Source organism: Rhinopithecus bieti, unplaced genomic scaffold (genome assembly GCF_001698545.2).
Source record: "Rhinopithecus bieti isolate Rb0 unplaced genomic scaffold, ASM169854v2 scaffold_39746, whole genome shotgun sequence".
In the NCBI taxonomy this organism is placed as follows: Eukaryota; Metazoa; Chordata; class Mammalia; order Primates; family Cercopithecidae; genus Rhinopithecus; species Rhinopithecus bieti.
This window is the reverse complement of record NW_016816960.1, coordinates 2522633-2530921: the sequence shown is the minus strand read 5'-3', so window position 1 is coordinate 2530921 and position 8289 is coordinate 2522633. Positions and strand designations below refer to the sequence as shown.

Below are 8289 nucleotides of genomic sequence, written 5' to 3'. Positions count from 1 at the left end.
AAAAAAAAAAAAAAAAAAAAAAAGGAAATTGCTCTAGGTGCGGTGGCTCAGGCCTGTAGTCCCAGCACTTTGGGAGGCCGAGGTGGGTGGATCACAAGGTCAGGAGTTTGAGACCAGCCTGGCCCATATGCTGAAACCCCATCTCTACTAAAACACAAAATTAGCTGGGTGTGGTGGTGGGTGCCTGTATTGCAGCTACTCAGCTACTCAGGAGGCTGAGGCAGGAGAATCACTTGAACCCAGGAGGCAGAGGTGGCAATGAGCCGAGATCATGCCACTGCATTCCAGTCTGGGCGACAGAACAAGACTCTATCTCAAAAAAAAAAAAAAAAAAAAAAAAAAAAAAAAAAAGAAGAAGTAAAAAAGGAAATCAGATCATGTTATCACCTATATAAGTCCCTTCAGTAGCTTTCCAGACACCTGGCATCAGGTGAAAACTACTGACCCAACCTCCAGCCTCAATGCCTGACATGCTCGTGCCCCTCCAACTGATCTGGCCGCCCCTTACTGCGCCCTGTCCTCCTGCATGTTGGTCTTTCTTGTCCTTGCATATGTCGAATTCTTCCTGCCAGCTGTTCCCTCTGCTGATAATGGCTGCTCCAATCTTCACATTGATGGGAACTTCTTGTCATTTAGCCCTTAAGTGTCACTTGTAGTGGGCCTTTCCCAGACCATCCAGTATGAGGGCCCCTCTCCCAGGCCTCTCCTTCCATCAGCTCTCTCTGTTCTGATTGTCTGCATGGCATTTGCCGCTATTTAATGTGCTCTGTCTTGCTGACTGCTACATCCGACCTCTGAGAACAGTGACAGCAAATGGTAGGAGCTTGACAAATACGTGTTGAATGAAGGATTCCAATGAGATCTTTCAATGAGACAATGCATGTGAGGGCAGAAGGGATGATTTTTATCATTAATAGATGAGACAAATAAAAATGAAAAATCCTCTGACTGGTCTCATGACTCAAGTGCTGCAAGCATAAAACCTCATGAGTTGAGGATGACACGTATTTCCCTTATAAACAGCTTGCATTCTGCAACAGCTTGGCAGCCACACCACTGAACTCTTGACCGCCCCTCTGAGCTACAGTGGAGAACATCTAAAGACCTCCTAGACACCTTCACTTCAACACCTCAGCCACATCGCATCCAGTGCTGCATGCGTCACTATCCGCCAAAACCAACATCTTCTCCCACGTGTTTGTTCAATTAAAGATACCCGAGTCTTCCCAGAGCCTCCGACTGGTTTTACTCTCTCCCTCCTGCAACATCTCACCATCTGGCAGCTCCTGCGGGGCCCTTGGCCATGTCTGTGCTGTCCTTCCCATTCCTGCTGCTGCTGCAGGGTGCGGGCCCCTCCTCCTCTCTCTCTCACTCTCTGAGAATTACCTCCTAGCTGGCACCCCGACCTTCAGGAGCTATTCATGGTAACAGGATTTAGCAAAAATGACTCCTTTCTCCTCATTCCTGTCCTTTAAGGATTTTGATTGCTAACTGCGACACACGAAGAATGTAAAGTATCTACAAGTATTCCAGAAAACCAGTATAGCTAAAGCCTGCCCTGGCTTGAGTGCTACTGGGAAAGGAAGAGCTCACCTTCAGCACCCTTCACTCCCATGCAGAGGGGAGTGAATCTGCCACAGGCCAGCTGCCCTGGCTTGCATCCTAATGTGAATTATCTAAGGCTAGAGCTGAGGTAGAAATATTAGCTGCTGAATAGTAGGTTCATCTGGACCTGTACAATCCACCAGGGTGGTCATTGGCCATGTTGGCTGTTTATATTTCCATTTAAGCTAATTGCAATTACATAAAAATTTTAAAAAGATCAGTTTCTCAGTCACACTAACCACAGTGTCGTGTTCACTAGCTATATGTGGCCACACGTTGGACAGATAGCTATAGAATATTTCCATCATTGCAGAAGGTGCTATTAGATGGCTCTATTCTAGATCCCCAGGACTTATATCAGGTTTTTTGCATTAATTTAGTCAGAAGATGTTTAATATTCTCCTAGAATGTGCTGCTGGGCTTCAACCGTGGCCAGTATCCACATAGTCCCTTTCCTCATGGATTAGTGGAGAAAAAAGGGTCCTTGCAGATTTTATTCCTTGGAAATTTGAACCTAGGACTCTTATTACCTGCACTGATCACACTGTCACCACCAACTACTAACTGCCTCCAGACACTTTGGCTTTCTAAGTCAAGATAAGGCGTTAATCAATGAAAAGTAGAAAGATAGCATTGTCCTCTTCCAAAGACCCCAATATGCTTTTGAAATATGACTTTCCCAGCATGTACGGGAGGCTAAGGAAGGAGGAGAACAAGATTACAAAACCATAGTAGTTTTCAACTTGGGGAACCTAAAAAGTAGAGGACTGAAGTAAAATTAATTTTTTCTGTGCCAGAGACTGTGCTAGACACTTGGTATATTGGAATGAACAAGAGATAAACGACTTGATCATATATTGGAATGAGTAGACTCAGCACTCCTGTTGGCCCCTGCAACAAAGTCAGCTTGGGTCTTTTCTCTGTTACAGGTATCAGGGTTGTGCATTGCAGTTTCTAGTCCACAGTTATTCCTGAAATGCTCTTTAGTTGCCAGGTATAGCACTTGGTCCAGAACTCAAAGGGGATGCTTTTATTATTATTATTATTGTTGTTGTTATTGTTATTATTAAACATTTAAAAAATATTTCTTTTCATAGAATGCATTTTCCCATTACAGATTCCTATAGTGGGAAAATAACAATTTATTACTTATAGTTTTATATTTGTGGACAGATCGTTTTAGAACAAGTAAAACACATTTGAGAATGAAGTCTCAGTTTAGAATTTGTAATATTTTGATACTTCTACAAGGGGGACCTTGCCCTTAAATGGAACTTTGCTATACTCAGAAGCATTCCAGGCTTTTCTTCCTAGGATTTCGAAATTCATAATGTGAGATATTAGCATTTCCTAATTTTCAAGTTCCCTAGTATATGTGACCATCAGTAGCTGGTGTCTGCTGAATAGAAAGGGAAGTTTGTGAAAATTAAACACTGTCTCATTTTCTGCAAAGTTTTTGTTCATGAATTAACAGTATTTCTCTTTGTCCATTATTCCCAAGGCAAGTACAGAAGAAATTTGATCATGTAGTAATAATAATAAAGCTGGATTCTCTTTAAAAGATTGATAAATTCAAAGGCAAAAGCTCATATATCATGTTGAGTTATATGTGAGTCTTGTAAGAAGCTGGGAGGCAGCCCCATTAACTCACCAGAATACAGACCTCAGTCTCACAATTTCTTGGACATAATTCCTCTCAAACATTTTCCTCAAAGATTACATTCTGAAAATAGTCTCGTGATTAAGAGAAGAAGGCTGTCCACCAATGGATTTATCTGTTATTTCTTCCTTATTGTGAGTTGAATGGCATGACAAAGTGAAAGCAAAGAGGCATGCATTAATTCTTCAAAGTATAAGTCAAAAAGGTCAGCGCTTCCACAGTGTGGCAGCGTCTTTGCAGATGCCCACATCATGATGGTTGAAAGAGCAAAGCCCAGCAAAGGCTAAAGCTGAAAGTGCCAAAAGGCCTGCCTTGGCAGCTTGCTGCAATGCATCCGCATGAACACAACCAGGAACAACTTGTCCAAGGCCCCTAGACCATGAAGAGTGAGGGGTGTAGCCACAGATTAGGCCATCACAGAGCAGGGTTTCAGATAAGCAGCTGGAAGCATGCCCAGGAGCAAAACACTGACAATCCGCTCACTAGTCCAGTGGAAAGATGCAGCCTTGGAACCAGAAAGGTGACTCAGTGACAAATGAATGTGCTGCACTCCACGCCATTCTGGGGTAGGTTGAGTCCTGAAGAAATCCTGAGATCTGAGCAGGTCTGACCGCTGGGGCTCGCAGGAACAGAGCTCAGCCTCCTTGGGCACCACAGAGGGCACTCAGCCTCTAGAGAACCCCCATCTCTTCCCTCAAGGTGTACTTATACTGCCCTGTCTTCCAGAACTCAACTTTGGCAGGGTGAGAATGCAAGAGAGAAACAGCCCTTAGAGAAGGGGACCAGCAACCTTTTATAGTGTCACCCAGCTCTGAATTCTAGTTGCAAAGAAAGAAACACAGCAAAGAAAACAAGAGGATAGGGCTTTTTCTCCAAGGAATGAACCTAAACTAGATTGCAGCAAAGGGAGTCACATTTGCACAGGCCCCTTTGAGAAAACGGAAGTTCTCTCCATGACTTCCTTGTGTCTTCCCTTCTCCCCAGCCTCATGATCCTCTCTGCATCCCAGGAGAGGGCATGTGAGTGCTCTAGAGCAGCTGCTCTTCCAGACCTCGATGGAAGAGCCTACCTAAGCTTCCCCACCTCACCCGGACCACGGGGGCCCATGTGGAGGAGGGAATCTTCCCACCCTAGTGCATTTACCCGCGCTTCTCCTCTTCCCGGACCGCCTGCCTCACTCTCCTTCCTCCTCTGAGCCTCACTCCAACGGTCTAGGGGTAAGCAGTGTCTACCTTGTATGCTCTTACCTGATGAAGAAACAGCCTGAGTCAACAGAAGGGAGAAGCACAGCCTCTTCCTCACCCAAGACACTTGCAATAGTGCGTGTCTCACCTTGCTGCAAGCTTTCCAAGGATGCAATCAAACACGGGGGAGAAACAAACAAACTCAGCCAAGAAAGTCAAGTAAAGGAACATTTTCTTCCCTCTAGCACCAGTTCCTTTTGTATCTTTATTTGTCAAGTGAGAGGGAGGAATGAGAGGCCAGAGCATCTGGCCGGTTCTCAGTTATGTATAGTTTCAGGCACCATTTATGTGCAATGAGCGCTGGTCGAAGGAAGGGAATTTCACGGCTCACTCGCACCGCGGTTCCTTCAAGGCTGATGAATCAGACATCTCTTTCGTTCTTACTGTGCCTGCCCTCTACCTTTCATATGGCCTAGTTGTTGGCCTTTTTCCATTTAGACAATAAACCCAAGCGCACCTTCTGCATCCCTTTGCTCTATGGGAACTGAGGGTGATGAAGGGAACATGTGCGTGGGAGTACCATGCCATGAGAGAGCAGCATTGAGTCCTCGGGACAATAAATACACTGAGAGGTGGAAATTAACATCCACAAGAGTGTAGTTGTGATTTTCCCCCAGAACAAATATATAACAGGGATCTTTGTCATAACAATGACAGGAAATCATTAACCACATCAGGATTGAAGTCCCCACTGTAGCAGTGGATGAGAAGACTTCACCTGTGAGCTTCATTAAAAATGCAATATTTTGTATATTTAGCTTTTTTCAAAGTTTCACCAAAACACCTGTAATTAATACAATTTTTTGTCTTATCTGTGTTAATGTATCTGATGTGTAAAACCTTACTAGATTTGCCCCAATTTGAAGGTGTCTGTGGCTTTCCAGCACTCCATGTGTTCCTAGCCACATCTCACAGGCAGACTTTCTAAAGTAGTGCCATTCAATAGCACTGTCGGCGACGATGGACAGGTTCTATATCTGTATTGTCCATTGGGATAGCTGCTAGCTACATGTGGCTATTGAGCACTTGAAATATACCCGGCATGACTGAGAAACTAGTTAACACTTAAAACATTTTTCTTTTTTGATACAGGGTCTCACTTTGTCACCCAGGCTGGAGTGTAGTGGTGCAATCTTGGCTCACTACAACTTCCGCCTCCTGATCCTTCCACCTCAGCTTCCCTGAGTATCTGGGACTACAAACACGGGCCACCATGCCTGCCTAATGGTTTGTGTTTTTTGTAGAGATGAAGTTTTGCCATGTTGCCTGGGCTGTTTTTGAACTCCTAGGCTCTGCCTAGTGATCTGCCCCCCTTGGCCTCTCAGAGTGCTGGGACTACAGAGGTGAGCCACTGAACTGGCCCTAGTTAACACTTTAATTAATTTAAATTTAAATAGGCACATCTGCCTAGTAGCTACTGTGTTGGATAGCACAGCCCTCTGGGGTTCTGGTACATCTGTCAAGGCCAGAAAAGGTGTGATGGATAGTGCTATATCTGCCACAGGGTGGTAATCTGATACAGGCCTGCTCGGGTGACACCACCCAAAGAAATCTCATCAGTGTGCACCTCTGGCAAGCCTGACAAGGCTGACTTCCCTCGATGGGACCCTCCGATTTCCCCATTCCCTGTAAGTAACTGTGCTGTCTAGGGAGAGAATTTGCTCTTAGATCATCAGTCTGTATGTGCGTCTTCAGAAGAGACAGTTTCCCCTTATCCCAGCAGTTTTCAGCTTTTTGTTTCTGATTGCAAATGATTGACTCTGTTGATTGCTGGAAGTTACACAGGTGACTCCCCACCCTCTCGGGCTACCCCACCAGTGACAACACAGGCAGGGGTGACCTGGCTTCCTTTCTGGGTGGTGTTACCGGGTAGCTGCCTGCTCAGAACCCACAAAGCCTGCCCCTCATCCCAGGCAGAGAGCAACCCAGCTCTTTCCCCAGACAGAGAGAGCTGGTGTGGCCTGCTGTCCCCGGGAGAGTTGCACCACCTTCCACGGTGAGTATTGGTTTTCTTCTTGCTGCCCCCAACCCTGTGTCATCTTGGTCCTCAGTTGTGTGCTGCTATGATGGCTTCTAAAACCTGGGCTTGCATTAATTTGTTCGGAGGTCGTGGGCACTAGGCACTTTGCTAGAAACTTCCAGGAAGGCAAATGGGAACTGGTGATGCCCAACCCAGGTTTCTTGAAGGGCGAGTAATAAAACTCCCTTCCCGCTCACATACATGAAGCTTAGGCTTAAGGCAGCCTGTGATTTATACCTTAAAGAAAGGAGAAGCAGGTGCTGGGCGAAAAGATGGTGGCCAGGGGCTGGGTAAAGGATGCACCCATGAGGTCCTTGAGTCTGAGACATTGCCCCATGGAAAGGATTCTTTGTAGCAGTGAAAAATTGGAAACAAGGAAACTATGCACCAGGAGGCGAATGGTTAAGTGAATTGTGATGTGTCTGGAGAATACACAGCAGCTATCCAATCCTATGATATGGCTCTATGTTGAATTGGCATGGAAGGTGATCCATGAAAGATGGGCAATTAGGAAGCAAAGACAGAAGATTATATGTGTAGTCTGATTTCCTTTCTATTAAGTGTGTGTGTGTGTGTGAGGCTGTGTTGCAGAGAAAAAGTCAGAAAGGAAGTATCTCAGATACTTAACAATGGCTAAACTAGGAAAGGGTGCTTGAGGAGTTTTTATTTTCTATATTATGTATGTTGGCATTTTGGGGATTTTTTGTGCATTGTAAAAATACTCCTTTACAATCAGAGTAAAGTAAAAAGTTATTTTAAATGACTCGTCAGTGGATGCTGGTTTGCCTTTTCAAACACACCCAACCTCTTTAGATTCTGAATTAGCTGTTACTCCATAGACGGCTGGCAAGTCCATCCAGAGAGTGGTCACTGTGTGCTGAACCGTGCAGCAGCCAGTCTGTGGGATCCCATCTCCATACTTCCTTTCCTGAATGAGCCAAAGCTACTTTGCTATTTCAGCATCTGGAATTTCAGAGTCCTTTTCTTCCAATATCTGCTTGTCTGTTCTGAAGCCCCCTGGTGTATGCCTCACAGGCTGGCACTGGGAGACCCTGGGCCCTGTACAGCCCCTGCTGGGCGGTTGGCAGGCATCTGATCCAGGCTTGGTGAGTGGATTGATCTGATAGATGGCTCAGAGACCCCGCCCCGTGTAGGGAACAAAAAGCAGAGCTATGAAAAAATGTAAGAGATGATTCAAGCTCCGTGTAGCAAACTGTACAAAGATCAAAGTAAGGACCTGCATTCCTGACTCATGTTAGTATCCGATTTGATGTTAGTGCTGTGAGCATCAGAGGCTGTAAGTGTGGGGAGACGCTGTGTGCACAACAACCCCATGCTGATTTTCACGTTGGCTACTTAAGAATGTTAAAGAAAGACTAATAAAGAAGAAAAGAGAGAAGAATCAAATAGATGCAATAAAAAATGATAAAGGGGATATCACCACCGACCCCACAGAAATACAAATTACCATCAGAGAATACTATAAACACCTCTACACAAATAAACTAGAAAACCTAGAAGAAATGGATAATTTCCTGGACACTTACACTCTCCCGAGACTAAACCAGGAAGAAGTCGAATCCCTGAATAGACCAATAGCAGGCTCTGAAATTGAGGCAATAATTAATAGCCTACCAACCAAAAAAAGTCCAGGACCAGACGGATTCACAGCCAAATTCTACCAGAGGTACAAGGAGGAGCTGGTACCATTCCTTCTGAAACTATTCCAATCAATAGAAAAAGAGGGAATCCTCCCTAAC

General features: G+C 45.0%; 1 protein-coding gene and 1 pseudogene across 2 annotated transcripts in view; one reads left to right on the top strand and one right to left on the bottom strand.

Annotated features, from left to right (window-relative positions):
- Nucleotides 1-3548: 3548 nt before the first annotated feature.
- Nucleotides 3549-3951, bottom strand: LOC108517629 (succinate dehydrogenase [ubiquinone] cytochrome b small subunit, mitochondrial-like; annotated as a pseudogene).
- Nucleotides 3952-6077: 2126 nt separating this feature from the next.
- The window catches only part of CCR9 (C-C motif chemokine receptor 9), a 19545-nt gene continuing 17333 nt past the window's right edge, over nucleotides 6078-8289 (top strand). Inside the window, exon 1 of one of the 2 annotated variants that reach the window (XM_017855776.1) lies at nucleotides 6078-6137. The gene's annotated coding sequence lies outside the window, so the exon portion shown is untranslated. Of the gene's footprint in view, nucleotides 6138-6352; nucleotides 6506-8289 lie in introns of those variants that run through there. The other variant, XM_017855773.1, reaches the window with a different exon arrangement.